This window comes from Lissotriton vulgaris, chromosome 3_1 (assembly GCF_964263255.1).
Source record: "Lissotriton vulgaris chromosome 3_1, aLisVul1.2, whole genome shotgun sequence".
Taxonomy (NCBI): Eukaryota; Metazoa; Chordata; class Amphibia; order Caudata; family Salamandridae; genus Lissotriton; species Lissotriton vulgaris.
This window is the reverse complement of record NC_141689.1, coordinates 804320439-804336983: the sequence shown is the minus strand read 5'-3', so window position 1 is coordinate 804336983 and position 16545 is coordinate 804320439.

The window sequence follows — 16545 nt, the reverse complement described above, 5'->3', positions numbered from 1 at the left end:
TATCTGTTGTCATGTAAGTAGTACCATGATGTTGGAAAGGGAGCATGGGAACAGAGAACACTCAAAGGATGGACATTAGTAATCTGTGTTCTCTCATTCAATAATGAGCTGTGTAACCTCTTGGGTAGGGAAGCACTAATGGGCAACATCAGGCCCCTGACAATTGCACATCTCACACATGAACTCCTTTCTGACTTGTCAACAGACAGCATTACACCCATGAAAATAGTCAGTCACAACGGTAAGGGTGAAATCAGTAACCTTCTCATACAAGTCTGTCAGTTGATGTGTCATCCTATTGATGTCAGTGCTGCATGGCTGTAAGCTTGCAAATGCTGCTTGTGAGCAGGTGCCCACAGGTTAAGTCAATGAGCTACACATGCTGCACAGTGTCCTTGATTATCCACAAATGGCTAATGAGAATGTAATTTGTTCTCATAGCTACAATCTGTTGTACGAAAATATGGACATGTATTTCTCATCACAGGTGCTGACAGGATGAGACCACTGCAGCGGACACCATCCCGGGGGATGCATGACATCCTGGCTGCAGCTGTGAAACTGTCACGCACCTGTCCCTCAGGTAAATCGGGCATGAGGAGTGTCAACAGCTTAGATTACAAAGCCATTACAGAGATCGAGATCCCCTTCTACATGGAATCAACAGTTGTTGATTACAAAGTGAAATACAGACCAGGAGTGACACATATGCATGTCTGTCATTTGGTGAGGCAGATTGTTGAGAATGTTGTTTCTACCCTCTACAGCTATGTCTACAACAACTATGGTGAGACAGGTGCAGCAGGATACACCAGGAGGGAACGCAAAGTGACAGAGAGTTGTGGCTGGAACTGGTGAGTTTGCTAGTATCATGTAGATCTCTGTGTAACACCTCAGGGCTATGGTGTGAGCGGCCATTTGTGGTGGTACCCAAACCAGATCACATGATCCTCATCTGCTGATGCAAGGTGCAGTAAATACAACCCTGGTGTTGCTGTACATGTAATACCTGGTCAATCACCAATACAGTTGCAACCTCTGGGTTTCAGATGATGCTGAGGGAGAGGCTGACAGACCGACAACCAGTGCTGGCCGACGGGGAATCCTCCAGGCAGCAATGTCGGCTGCAACTCATGCCCGAGAGGAGGAGGATCAAGATCAAGAGGAGGTTGCCTTTGAGGAGGATGATGAGTAAATTTTCATTGACTCCGGGGATGACAATACTGACGTCCCCGCCTCACATCCTCTGACAAGCAACGCCCGTCTGCCTCCTCTCAAACCATCAATACCACGGCATATATCAAACCAGCCACTGCTCCCACACATCACTCACTCACAGCCCTCACGTCCGGGACCGACATGGTGGTTCCCTACCCACTCTTCCCTATGCAGTGAATCCCTGCCATTCTCTCCACCATCTGTGGGAAGTACCAGCCCTGCTGTGGACCAGGTATCCCCTGGGAACCCTTATCCTGCCCACGGACTTCTACTTGCCAGCCCTCCTGTTTTTAGACCTGCTCATCTCATCACTGGCAGACACCAGCAGAGGGGGCCTGCACATGACGATGGTGGCCAGTGGGAGCAGGACTTCTTCCGACAGTAGGCAGATGTGAGGCAGGACATTCGGGCCATAGGGGCTACCCTGTCTGACATTTCTGGGTCCCTGCAGGACTTGGCCCAATTCCCTCAGGTGGTGGACAGGGTGGGCCAAGCTTTGGATAGGATGGATAGCACTTCGAAGGAAATGTCTAGAAAAATGAGAGACCTGATATCCATCCAAAGGGAAGAGAGTGCAAGACACCATGCCTTGGCCATGAAGATGAGGGAGGGCATGGTGAGAGTGATCCAAAGTCTACCTTCACAGCCAACGCAGGGAGGGGAACAATCATGTTGGCCTGTAGGACAGCACATCCCCACACCTGTAACACAAACTGCACAGCACCACAGCCAAGGTACAAAAACACACCCGCACCCTGAACAGTCACTCCCACCACCCCCACTACCTGCCCGAAGACCACCAACCTCTGCACAGTCACTCCCACCACCCCCACTACCTGCCCAAACACCACCAACCTCTGCACAGTCACTCCCACCACCCCCACTACCTGCCCAAACACCACCAACCTCTGCACAGTCACTCCCACCACCCCCACTACCTGCCCAAACACCACCAACCTCTGCACAGTCACTCCCACCCCCCCACTACCTGCCCAAACACCACCAACCTCTGCACAGTCACTCCCACCACCCCCACTACCTGCCCAAACACCACCAACCTCTGCAGTTACTCCCACCACCCCCACTACCTGCCCAAACACCACCAACCTCTGCACAGTCACTTCAACAACCTGATCAACCAGCCCTTGTCCAGCCACAGACACCTAATGTGCAGACACCATCGGCACCTGCACATCTTGATAAGCCTGGACAACACCCAAAGACACGAAGGCGACAACCTCAACCTCACCCCTCACTGCGTTCCTCCCCCCCACTATTGCGGAAACGCAAACATGACCGCCATTGAAATGGCTTATTTGTTTTGGGCTCCTTAGTAGTATTTTGACAATAAATATCTACTAAAGTAATATCCTGTTGTGTACTATGTCTCTTCTGACGATGTAGGCATGTGTGTGTGAGACAGGTACAAGTGTAACACATCATAGCAACACGTTGTAGTGTGCATAGCATATGACTTACTAAATATGTGTCTATATTTGGGAATAGACCTTCAAAATGAAGTCAAACTAGTCAGACAAAGTATAATTCTGCAAAGTTATTTATGTAGGAACACAAACAAACCGTCCGTTTGGAAGGGAGAAAGGAAAACAAATGATGATCTTAATGCAGAAGGAGAAGGGAACTTGGATTTGGGTGGGGCAAAACAAATATAATACGTCAGGTAACGTCATGGGAACCAGTCTATTCACAACGTGAGAAAGAAATCTTCGTCCAAAACAATGTCTCAGTCCAACAGTCAAGTGTCTTTCTGGTCATCATGCAGGAGCACAATGTCTATACCTCAGGGTCGGACACATCCACACGTCTGGCTGATGCAGGAACAGGCACCACACGGGATCGTGACACACGAGGAGTATGGGGGGAACCAGTGTGGGGCAACGGACAGGGGGACACATTGACGGTGATATGGGAAGGCACTTGGGAGATGAAAGACGTAATGGCTGTGTTTAGGTACTGGACTTGGGTGCCGAGGTTGTTCATAGATCGGACTAGGTCCGTGTTCAGGGACTGGACTTGGGTGCCGAGGTTGTCCATAGATCGGACTAGGTGCGCTAGCATCGAGCGTATCTCCAGACACACCTGTAGCAAGATGCGAGCGGACATGTCAGGTTGACCCTCGACCACCCAACTCAAGTCCCCTGGCACAGCCACAGGAGGAACAGCACCGGCACTGGGGCGTGGGGGGGCGGGGGGGGGGGGACACAGAAGGGACGTGGTGCCTCAGGTCCGGAGCGAATGGGTTTGGCTTGGCGGCTAAGAGGAGGGGGACAGGTATCAGGGGATTGAGCAGGAGCCCCCGATGGCATGGGGGACTCTAGAGGTACGGTGGGGCAGATGGCAGGCCCAGATTGAATGTTGGCCTGCCCCGGGGACACCTCTTTGTGACCCAATGGTGATGTATGTGTGGGTGAGGGGCTATCCCCCACATCATGGTCCGAGGTGTCCGGTCCTTCACCCCCCTTCAATGTCCACAGCCTCCACCCAGGACATAGTACCGGCTATGTCACTACACCCTGATGTTGAGCTATGCCGATCGTTTTTTCCTGCCTCATTTCAGCTACCCCTTGCGGCCTTTCACAGGTGTTTTAGTCACCTTGGAGCTCTGAATGAACGATGTCTCTCACTTCCAGGCCACAATTAACTGTTTAGGCACTAAATGAAATGCAGAATGCTTAGCACTTTCACCTTCATGAAGTTCCACTTCTATAAACACAGCAATGAAGCTCAATTTTAACATGCCTAAATGTAATGCCTGAACTATTTTATTTTCTCCTTTCCTTCCTCATTTTTTCCAATGTGTTTTATGAACTTTTTTGTTAAGTAATGTAGAAAGGCTCAGTGAAAGTATTTAAAAGACAACAATGATTATTTCCATGTCCTGATGATGATGCCCACATTTTATTAGGCATCGAAACGTCGTCGACTTTAAGAAAAAAAACCTTATGCAATATGATACAGAAATATTGTAAAAAGCAAAGTTGTGGTTTTTGAAAATTCATGTCTGTAATTACTGAATACAAGTTCACAGACCTAATGTACCTTTGTCCTTTGGCCATTGCTTTTGTTGTTCTGTCTTATATGTTGTGCGTCACGGCTGTGCCCACTTGTTATTTTGTTGCTCTTACATTTCTGTTCTTTTTGAATTAATACGCTTAATTAAAGCTTTTTGTCCGGCGAGACAATAAACACTCCACTTATTAGGTGTTTTGATTATCTGCTTGAAACTTATTCTGTTCATAAGTAGGGACCACTGTTTTGTAAAATAGTGCTCACTTACCAGCCCACTACCTTGTAACTGCCAAAGGCAAAGCCAATGTCTTCCAGGAGGAGCGTTGTTAAAAGTCAGCCAGGGATTTTATTAAGTCTGTAGAGCAGGGCTCCTCTCAGGCAGTAGAAGTACACTTTTTGAAGTTAATTTGGTACTAAAGGTATTCAAATTATACTGTCATCATTGAGAAAGCTGCTGCTTGCATTGAGAAAGCTTTCTACTCGAGTGGCAACGTTCTGAAAGCGAACAGCAGGTTTCTCAACACGAGCGGTAGTGACCTGCCACGACTGCCCGCATTGAAAAATCCCACTGTAGGTCAGTTTAGTGCTTGATTTTCCCACTTGTGCTCATGAACATACCATTGGTGAGCAGCACACAGGAAAAAACTCTGCCACGCAGCAGTCAGAAGAGTTTTTCCAAAACGCTGCACTCCAAGTGGAGAATGGAGTGGGCAAGACTCCACAAACTCTGCCAGAGGTACAGAGTTTATCGCCCACCCCTAGTCATCATTTAGTTAAATGGTTACTACTAATTGAAAAAAAACTTTTATTTATTTTAGAGTAGACATACATGCAAAACAGATTACTGTTCACTTTAGGCCATACCTTTTCCAATAGGTAGTATGCCACACCACTATATATTTAGCACAAGACCCGTGGGCCTACAGGGCACACTTTAGGATCAATTTAGCTAGGATTTAAAAGTAGGTTGTCCTACATGTAAAAAGGACTTTGTGTCACTGCAGTACTTTTAAACTGTAGCCCGGACATATATTTTTGTAACATATGTAGGTGGTATAAGTACACACTGAAGCTCACAAATGACATATAACTGCCACACCACTGGTGATTTTTGCACAATCTACCATGGGCTTCTTTGGATAGTTAAATCGCACAATTTGATGAAACCAACGCTAAACAAATGTTTCACAAGGAATTAAAATTATTACCAGAGTGGCAAATCAATCTGACTGCTTCCTGGTGCAGTGTACCGACACTGAGATGGAAAGCAGCAAACTCTCCATCGACATGTCAGCACACAGTGGGTATGTTATGTTATATTGATTTGTATAGTCTGCTAATCACACAAGAGGGTATCCATGTGCTTGGGCAGGTGTGCAGGTGCATGGTCCCCAAGGTGCTATTATATAAAGAGCAAGGTCTTCAGCTCCTTGTGAACGTCAAGAAGGGAGGAGGAGGTTCTAATGTGTTGCCTGGGGTTATTCATATCTTGGGAATGATGTAGGAGAATAAGCGACCTCCAGTGTTTCCTATGTGGTTGTGGGGAATGTGCGCAAGTGAGAGTGAGACAGAGCATAGGTGTCTGATGGATTGTTGAATGTTTTTGGTGTCTGGTCAGATATTCTAGTCTGGGGTGTGTAGGGCTTTGTATGTGCGTTTGAGAAAGCTTGGGAGGCTGAGTACGAGTCTTGCAGCAGTGTTATGGATGGCCTGGAGTCTGTGTAGGAGTTGTTTGGAGATTTGGACGTAGAGAGGGTTGTTGTAGTCCAGCCTACTGGTGATGAGTGTTTGTGTGACAGTCAATCTGGTGTTCTGAGGCAACCATCTGAAGATCTTTAGTAACATGCGTCGGTGCACACTGAGTTGACTAGAGTCGTCATGTTGACCTTGTCGTTCAGGATGATTCCTAGATTTCTTGTGTGGTCTGTGGGTGTTGGGCCTAGCTCAGACGGGCACCAGGTGGAGTCCCATGGGAAGGTCTTGTTGCAGAAGATTAGTACTTCTGTCTTCTTGGAGTTGAGCTGCAGGCAAGTGCTTACCATGCAGTCTGCTACAATGGTCAGGCAGTTGGTGAAGTTGGTTCTGCTAGTGGTTATCTTGTCCATCATGGAGAGGATGAGTTGAGTGTCATCGGCGTAGGAGATGATGGTGAGGTCTTTGATCGGATAATGTTGCCAAGCAGTGTCATGGATATGTTGAAAAGGGTGGGGCTGAGGGCGCTCCCTCTGGTACTAGACTTCTTCGTATCGGATGTCAAGGGTGGCAACCTGACCCTTCGGGTTCTTCCTGTTGGGAAGGAACAGATGTGCTTTTCTCTACTGAGCAGGTGACTTCAAACTGCAGTCAGGCTATGAGCAGTGCAATATTTTTTTCTTGCCTCACTTCAAGGACAATTGAATAATCTTTTTATGGGAGTTGTGTCCTGGCTTAAAGCAGGTCTTAGAAGTCAAAGGCAGAGCAGAGGGACATAACACCTCTTTGCCTGTGAATTTAAAACCCCATCAGTGGAAACTCATAATACACTTTTGGAATCCCCTCACAAGTTGGCCATGACAAAATTATGAAAGTGTTTTTTACTTTCTGAGGGTCTGTATATGTGTAAGGTTGGTAGGTCTGTGTGAAAATGTACACTAAAAGTATTCATTAATGTATCATACAAATCAAAATGACTTATTTTTTTAAAGTAATAATACCTGTTAATTAGTTTTAAACTCAACACATCTTAGGCCAAATGTAGGTTGCCAATTACCGGTCGGTAACGGCTGATTTCGGCCGTTACCGACCGGTAATTGGTTTTTGAGATGTAGGGGCCATTTTTTTACAGAATCGGTAAATTTACCGATTCGGTAAATTTACAGATTCTGTAAAATACCGAATCGGTAATTTTACCGATCCGGTAAAACCCAGATGTAGGTAGCACTGTTTACAGTGCTACAGGCCTTCAGAATTCGGTATTTTACCACCCAATCCAATTGGGTGGTAAAATACCGAATTCAGGTGTACATGCACATCTGTGCATGTACACCTGTGCCATGTGACACACAGACATGCCCTTAGGGCATGTATGTGTGCCACATGTCACACAAGCCTGTACTTGGGGTGCTAGAGGGTGTCAAAATGACACCCCCTGCACCCTTGCAGGATTCGGTATTTACCGATTCGGTAAATACCGAATCGGTATTTCCCATTGATTCCTATGGGCTTCATGGCCCATAGGAATCAATGGGTTATACCGATTCGGTATTTACCGAATCGGTAAATACCGAATCATACCGATTCGGTAACTCTAAAATTAGAATTACCTACATCTGCCCCCTTCCTATTTACCGACTTTTAAATACCGAAGAGGTAAAATTCGGTATTTAAGAGTCGGTAAATAGAAATTACCTACATCTGGCCCCTTGTCTCCATTAGAGCAATAAACAATTTAATTAAAATCTGCAAAGGTTGAAACTTTTCCTTTAAATATTTGAATCCGATGTTTGAATGCTTTCTCTTCAAACCTGTAATCCCTGAGCTATTTTAGCAGGATTGAAACGTATTGGTTACTCATGAATCTCCCATCAAAAGCATTATCTCAGTGATCTCTCACTTGGATATAATTAAAAGTTATGCACATTAATATTGTAAGTTATTTCATGGCAATGCAAGTTGTGATCAGTAGATTACATGCAGATTCATGCAGCAAGTGCACAACTATATTTTCTTACCAATGTTATCTCACAAGAATTTCTTAATATGCATATTACTCTGCAGCAGGCGCCTTAACACAGTATGCTGTCATAAAACAGTCTGCTTAAAACCAGTATAGAAATCTAGAACAGCTTTAATATTTTGTTTTTCCCTATAGTAATTTTTTGGGGTTCAGATTTAAAAAAAAATATTTCATATGCACTGGCAGACCACATGCTGACTAGTCCTTACTCCACCCCTGCTGACTCTATCCTTCCTGGTTTCTGCCTCAGCCCTTTCAAATTTTTGATCCTCAGAAAAATAGATTTTCATTTTCCTATACTAGTCTCTGGAATGTCACTGGAATCTGGTCAAACTGAAAGAGAAAAATCTATGAAATAATCATCATAACATGGATTTCAGAGTATTCAAAAGACAAAGTAAACTGTTAAAGTTTATTTGGGTGGCTCAATGGGGGACAAGTAATTCTGGTTTAGACTCCTTGCAGCTTCTGTGATTAAAGAAGTCTTACTATCGAACGCTTGAAAGTAAACATCTCAAGCCTTTTTAAATTTGAGTGGACAGATGTTTGACCTGTTATGTGACTGGTTTTGAACATGGCTAGGCTTCTGCTTACAAATCCAGCTTGTTTAACCTCTTCCTTGTGGAGGACATGACCACTTAGTCCAGAGAGCAGAGGAGCCTCCAGTGCTGTCATCAGAGGCTTCCCCCCTTTCTGCTCCCACTGGGGACTGCTGCAAAAGCGCTTCAGTATCAACCTCCAGCCCCTCCCACCCCAGACTAATGAAGCCAGTGCGTCTGGGCATGTCAAAGTCCAATCGAAAAGCGTGGCTACCAGGGTCAGGTGAGTCATGTGGTCATTGCCTAATGTGTGCCGGTGGTTTCAGGTGCTGAGCACCGGCCCCTATTTCTCAGGGCTGGGTCTATTGAATTTTTCTGAAATCTGCAAGAGCAGGTGTCTCTTTATTACCCTGAAAGAAGTTGTGTCCTGGAGGAGATGGATGTTGAGTAGGAAAGATGAAAGATGATCTTTTTTCTAGAGCGGTTATAGATTTCTTGATGAGTCTAAAAGTGTGTGTCAGATGTGTGTCTCTCTTCAGGCCCTCCCCATGCTCAGCAATGGTAATAGATAGCACATTCCATTCTGAGGACTCGTGTCTTTGGTTTGTTCAGTTACATTTGTCATGTAAATTTTTAATAGAAACATATTTCCAGGATGCATTTGTGGAGTAAATAAAATGCCAGTGATCCAGCGGGTCTAAAGAAATTCAGTCTCATATGCACAAACTCTATACCACAATACTCACCATTATTTATATAATTAACACTAGGCCCATTCTTGACTGAGACATGAATTATGACCTACTGAATCTTATGACCTAATTAATCAAACATAGCAAACACTTTAATTAAGTCACAAAAATAGGCAATGGATTAACTAATGGTAACTCAAGGAAATAAACAAGACCAGCTTGTCATTTCAAAATCTATTTTAATAATTTTATTTTTTAAAACAAATGCATTTTTCGAGAAATCTCTTTTGTTAGCAATTTTTATTTTAGTAAATTAATTCATTATAGGCACAACAGACTTAGCAAGTTCGAACCAAAATCAGCATGAGTTAATGCTCAAACACTTAAATTATTAATTTCTCCATAGCCTAATTCCCTATTTCCCTAACTTGACTAAAGAAAACCCTGTAAGGAAAAAGTAAAGTCTCTAAGTATTACGTGAAAAGGAAATCTGGCAGCGTCTCTGGAGCACAGGAACGAACGAGCGGTGCTCTTAGCAAGGGGGAAATTCTTATAGTATTTTCCTATCTAAAACTAACTAAAAGAATACAAATATTCGAGCAGGGCAAAATTCTATTGGTCAAAGGATGTCTCCTGATGCGGTCATCCGACTCTCGCATAGCCAGAGTCACGTTCTTTCAAGAGTGGTATTGTCCATTATTTTAATGTCACTAGCAGCTTCCGAAGATAGTTACATTTGACAAATACAAAAATCATTTCCTTCGTCCGCTCAAGCTTTTCCGCTGCCAAACGTCCAGTCTGGCCTTGACCATGAAGCAATCTGAACCAAATGTCCTAAGCTTCCACACAGCCTTTGTTTGCAAGCCTTTCTCCAAGAATTAATGTAGATAAACATTTTCACATTCCAACGTCGCTGTGCAAGGCCCACTTTGGTAAAGCTTTTCGGACATCCATTTTAGAAGTAGGCCACGGGCCTTTTAGCGTGAGCGTGAGTCTAGTATACAAGGAAACACAAGACAATAATTAATTCGAGAAATGACAATTATTCTGTTACCCACCCCCTTTGCTAAAATTAACCCATTAGCTATGTTACCTAGTTTTGCATACGAACAAATAAGCAAACACAGACACATGAGGTGACAAAACATAAACAGAAGCACATTCAAAAGAATGCCATTGCTATTATTTTTAAACAGCCGCAGTTAATATATGACAAACAAAAGACAAAGTAAATATATTATTCAAAGCAAAATGATGAACTAGACAAGAGCACAAATAATTAAACCCACGTGTTGGTGTCGGTGCATAGTATTCTAGGTTGAGTCAGTAAACGTGCAAATCATGCAACACATATTAGTAAAAAATAAAAAAATCATGAGTTTCATTTGTCACGAACTAGTCAGAAATAATTCTGAAAGTCCGCTCCATCAACTCCCTCATCTGGTGATTTAAAAATCACCAAACAAAACCCAAAAATGTATACTAAATTTTACTTTTAGAAATGACATAATGATCTCTCTCAGTATTAGTAAATCTAAACTCCTGTTTCATCAGTCTGTCTCTGTCTGGAACTATCATGTTGAGCCCTACAAAACTCATCCATTTCTATCTCCTTCTCCTGGGCTTTTCTGAGTTTATAAATCCTCTTCTTTTCCCTTACATGCTTCTTTCTTTTGTGAATCATGCAACTGATTTTTAACAAGATTGTCACTATTACAATAACTACAACAGGGTAAAGCACTTTGCCAATGATTGAACTGCCAATGTCAGCAAACCATTCCTTGATTGCCCCAAATCCTTTTACCAAACGTTCAGAAAAACTGTCATCTTCCATGGGTTCTATTTCGGTATGAAATTCTGTAATATTCTTAATTAATGATTCAATGTTATGACTTTTATTTGGGATATATGTACAGCAGTGCTGAACATGCAAAATCCTACAGACTCCTCCCTCTTTTGCTAAAAGGATATCTAAAGCAAGCAGGTGTTGCATAACCATGCTTCTGGTAGCAATGAGCTCTGTATTGACCAACTGGAAACCACCTGCAGTATCAGTGGACAATCTGTCAACAATTGTGGAAACTTTTCTGATTTTAATTGCAGTCAGGGTAATTCCCACCATAGGAATTATTGCGCCAAAAATATCTCCCATGATTTCTGAAAAACCTTCTCTTTTCAACCTATTCAGGTGTTTGCCAATTTCAAATGATCCTTCTCCATTTCTGTCAACATGGAAAATTTTAGGAAAGACAAGACCAAGGTAACATGTGCCATACCAATGATCAGGAAGACTGAAATATGCTTTATTTCCACAAACAAAATAAATTCCTGGGAAAATTGGGTCCTTGCCACTTTTAAATCCCCAACCCCCAATAATTCGATAAGTGTCCTCACATTGGCTAGCACCGACAAAATAGTTGTCGTAAAGCGTATTATCTCTTCTAATACAAAGCTTTCCACTAACTGGTTCATCTATATGAATAGCAGCAAATCTGTTTTCACCATTAAGTTTCTCATCTTCAATCTGCCAAAACTTAGATTTAGTTTGTTTCAGCATTTCATTCCTCTTATAAATTGCTCTTCTCTCCTCAACCTGATCAAGGAAAGATCTTTCTTCATCCCTCATTTTGCAAGTTAAATTATTCTTGTATGCATACTCGTATGTTAGTTCATTTGTAACCAGGAAAAATTCCCTCATCTGCTTGGCAGGATTAACTTTGTTAAGACTGTTCACAACTTTCAAATTAGCAAAGATCTTGTCAAAGTCAGAATAGTAGTATTCCAGGCGACCAGTTTGATAGAACAAGCTTGATATAACACTGCATGTTATTCCATAAGTAAGGGGAAGCATATTATACTTAACCCCTTCAGAAACAGAAGTAGGAAGCTTAACACATACGTAACAATCCTTAACATCCAGGACTCTAACATACTCCGAAAGGAGTCTGGAAAATGAATTAGTAGAAAAATCTACAACTGATCTGTCCTGATGGACACCTGGTGTATGCTCAATAATTCTGTTAGTTTTGCCTGCAACATCATGATCAGCTTGTTTTGATTCAGCTTTGCTTGTCATATTTATTTTATAATGCTCCTTATCAATTATAAAAGGGAAAATGACTGCTAAAACTAACCAGACTAAAATAATTAAAATAACACAAATAGAAGACATTTTGCAACATCTTTTAAGAAGTGTACACCTAGAATTATCAGCATTAGGCATTTTTGCTCAAACAAAACAAAAATTTAAAAACAAAAATTTTAAAATTTTACAAAATTAGTATGTAACACACACACCCTCCCCTTTCAAATTTTTTTTTAGTAACCCTCTAACAGCTTTTCTTCGACCTTGCGTCCATAAAAGTATTCAGCTAACACAATTTCTTCAACCTTGTGTCACCTAACACAATTTCTTCAGCCTTATGCCAAAAAGGGAACCAACCCTAACTGCAACTAAACTTCAATCATTGTCACTATTTTCTTCCAAATCTTCCTGGCTACTGCTGCTCACTTCAACTAATGGTGGGATTATTAAATAGGCCCACTCTGGAGATTTATACTTTTGATTAGGCTTCAATGGCATTTTACTTTTTCTGTTTATAAGTTCAATTTTCTTTCCAAGTTGACCCTTTTTATCTGATTCACCTTTCTGACTAGTTATCTCATTGATCTGTTCTTTTGATTTGTTGACCAATTTGAATTTTAAATCTTCCTTAGGCCAGACATCACCTTTTCTTAAGAGTTTCTTCTTAGGCTCAATTTCATTACTTTCAGCTTTCCAAGCTCTTTTTCTGAATTTTCTTAGTTCTGACTCTTCATCACTGTCATCTGAGTCAGTTTCAGAGATTTCAATACTGTATCTAGGAACTTCTTTACTCGGCAGCTTCACTCCGTTAGGAACAACATCTCTGCTGGTACTTGGCAATTCGTCTTCTTCTGGTACTTCTAACTTCCCAGTTTCAGATCTTCCGTTCCTGCTTTCAGAGTTTTCAATCTGCTTTTCAATACCCTCCTGATCTTGAATCTCTTCTGACACAGTTTCTTTTTCAGTTCTTTTTTCTAGAACATCTTCATCATTTTCTGAATCAACAACAATGATGTCTAGTTCTTTTTCATCTGATGCTTGATTTGCTTTCGGTTTTACCAGATGTCGACCTCTCGATCTTCAGAATCTGGATTTTCAGGATCCTCATCTTCCTCAGAATCTGAATCTGTTGTAGTTTCGTCACTATCTTCGTCAGGGTTATCTGGTGCAGGTACGCGAAGGGTATGGCTTGCATGCACCCACCTTTTCAAGCCCCTGCACTTGACAGCATTAGTTGTGACTAAAATCACTTGCCTTGCTTTCTGCCACCTGGGTACCAAACAGTTCCTTCTCAGATGAACCTTTGTTCTGACCCAGTCTCCTGGCAAAAGATCATGAGCTTGCTCCTTTTCCTTTGAAATCACATCTGTTCCCACCTGATGGAATACAGAGGTTACTACATCAGAGTTGCTTACAATAGTCTAAAATTGCACTGTCATTTATTGCTAGCAACTTTCCAACTGGAATATGAGCCTGTCTCATTACTCTTCCCATAAGAATGTCATGAGGACTAATACCTGTTTTTTTGTCTGGAGTACTTCTCAAAGACATCAAAACAAGCGGAAGAGCATCTGTCCACTTTATTCCTGTAGCTAGACACATTTTTGAAATTCTGTTTTTGATCGTCCCATTTATCTGTTCTACAACACCTGATGCTTCTGGTCTGTATGCACAGTGCAGTTTCTGTTTAATTCCAAATGCTTCACAAATTAGTTCAATCAGTCTGTTTTCAAAATGTCTGCCGCAATCACTTTTAATAGTCACTGGAAAACCATATCTGGGTATGATCTCCCTTAAAAGCAATTTTGCCACAGTGATTGAATCATTGTGACGAGTTGGGAAAGCTTCGACCCATCTTGAAAACAAACAAACAATTACAAGAACATATCTGAGCTTATTGTGTTGTGGCATGTCAATGAAATGCATTTGCAACCTGGTAAAAGGACCCCCCTCCCGACCTATGGTCCCATGCTTACCACTGTTTTTCTGTTTGGATTGATTTGCTGGCAGATCAAACAACGTTGACAAAGTGACTCTGCAATAACCCTAAATTGTGGATTATACCAAGTCTCCCTGAACTGTCTAATCATTGTGTCTCTTCCTAAATTACCTGGTCCATGGCACATCCGTGCCATGTCAGCAATCATGCAATTAGGCATAACAGGTCTTCCATCTTTGTAAACCCAAATTCCATCTTCCTCTCGCTGTCTGCAATCCTCCTTGAGCCATGTATTTTTCTCCTCATCCTCAGCCTCATCTTGTAAGTCTTTTACTCCCTGCCATGTTTCTACCACAGATATTAGCATGAGAGAGTTCATTACATGTTCATTGTCCCTCTCTCGATTAAGTGAAAGATTGTTCTTTGCACAGTAACGTGCAGTCTCATCTGCAAAAGCTTTTCCTTTAGTAATATAATCCTGACCTTTTTTATGTGCAACACATTTAACTACTGCTATTTTTTCTGGTAACTGAATGCCATCAATTAGTCTTTTGATCAATTTCGCATTTCTGATTGGAGTCCCTGCAGAGGTTAAATAACCTCTTTGAGACCAGAGCTGCCCATAATCATGGACCACTCCATATCCATACTGACTGTCAGTCACTATGGTAACTTCTTTCCCTGCAGCTCTCTCACAGGCACACATTAAATCAACCAATTCTGCTATTTGTGCTGAACGAATCCCTTCAAGAGTTGAACCTTCAACTATTTCAAAAACTGTGCAGATTGCATATGCTGCTCTCAAAATGCCCTCATTTGCTCTCAAACAAGAGCCATCAACAAAGTAAACAATATCTGACTCTGGTAAAGGTACATCTTTAATGTCCTTCCTGGGTTTGGTGCAGTATTCTAAAACATCCAGACACTCATGTTCCACATCATCATCATCATCAGGAGTCACATCTGGCAAAAGTGTAGCTGGATTGAGATTCAGACATCTCGCAATAGATACATTATCTGATCCCAGAATAGCTTTCTCATATTTCGTCAATCTATTGCTAGACAGGTGTTGCGTCTTACTTCTGGTAAGAAGTGTTTCAACTGAATGAGGTACATATACCTTTACACGAAATCCCATTATGATTCCTTCACTTTGCTCAAGACTCACACTTGTTGCAGCCACTGCTTTTAAGCAACCTGGCAAAGCCTTTGCAACAGGATCAAGGACAGCTGAAAAGTAAGCTATAGGTTTTCTCATGTTTCCATGTTTCTGAATTAGAACTGACAAAGCACAACCTTCTCTTTCACTGCAATATAATTCAAATTCCTTATCGTAATCTGGCATACCCAATGCTGGTGCTTCACAGAGGCTTTTCTTTAGCTTTTCAAAAGCCTCCAATTCTGTTTTTGTCAAAACAATCGGGTCTTTAATGTCTGCTTTTGTTAATCTTTGTAAGGGTTTTGCAATAACTGAAAACCCACAAATCCATTGACGACAATAACCAACCATTCCTAGAAACATTCTGATCTGTCTCTGAGTTGTTGGTGGCTGTATTGCTCGAATCATTTTTATTCTCTCAATTGTCACATGTCTAATTCCTTTTGCAAACCTGTGACCTAGGTATTTAACCTCTTGTTTGCAAAACTGTAGTTTTGCAGGCGACACTTTATGCCCTTCATCTGCCAAACGATTCAGAAGTGTAATGGTGTCAGCCACACAATTTTCTCTTGTTTTTCCTGCAAACAGAAGGTCATCAATTTACTGGACTAATGTTGACTCTCCAGGCAACTTTAGATCTTCCAGGGGAAAATAGATGGACTCTCAGTATACCCTTGAGGGATACGACACCATGCTAATATGCGATCCTGGAACCGAAATGCAAAAATTTGCTGGCTATCTGGATGTAATGGAACTGTAAAGAAGGCATTACACAGGTCAATGACCGTGTACCATTCTGCATCATGTGGAATCTGATATAAAATTACCGCTGGATTTGGTACAACTGGACAACAAGGAACAAATATCTTATTAACCCTTCTCAGGTCCTGAACTATTCTGTACATTCCGTTTGGCTTTTTAATACCCATAATCGGTGAACTACATGAGCTGCTCTCAATTTCTTTCAAAACTCCTTAATTAATATAATTTTTCAATAACAGGAATTACACCTTCAATTGTTTCAGGTTTATTTTTGTACTGAGGAACATTTGGAAAATCGATTCCCTGCCTTACAGAAATTTTAACTGGGTCTACATGTTTCATGAAACCCATTTCATCACCTGTCAAGTCCCATATTTTTGGATTCACTGTTTCTTTCAGGTCTGGT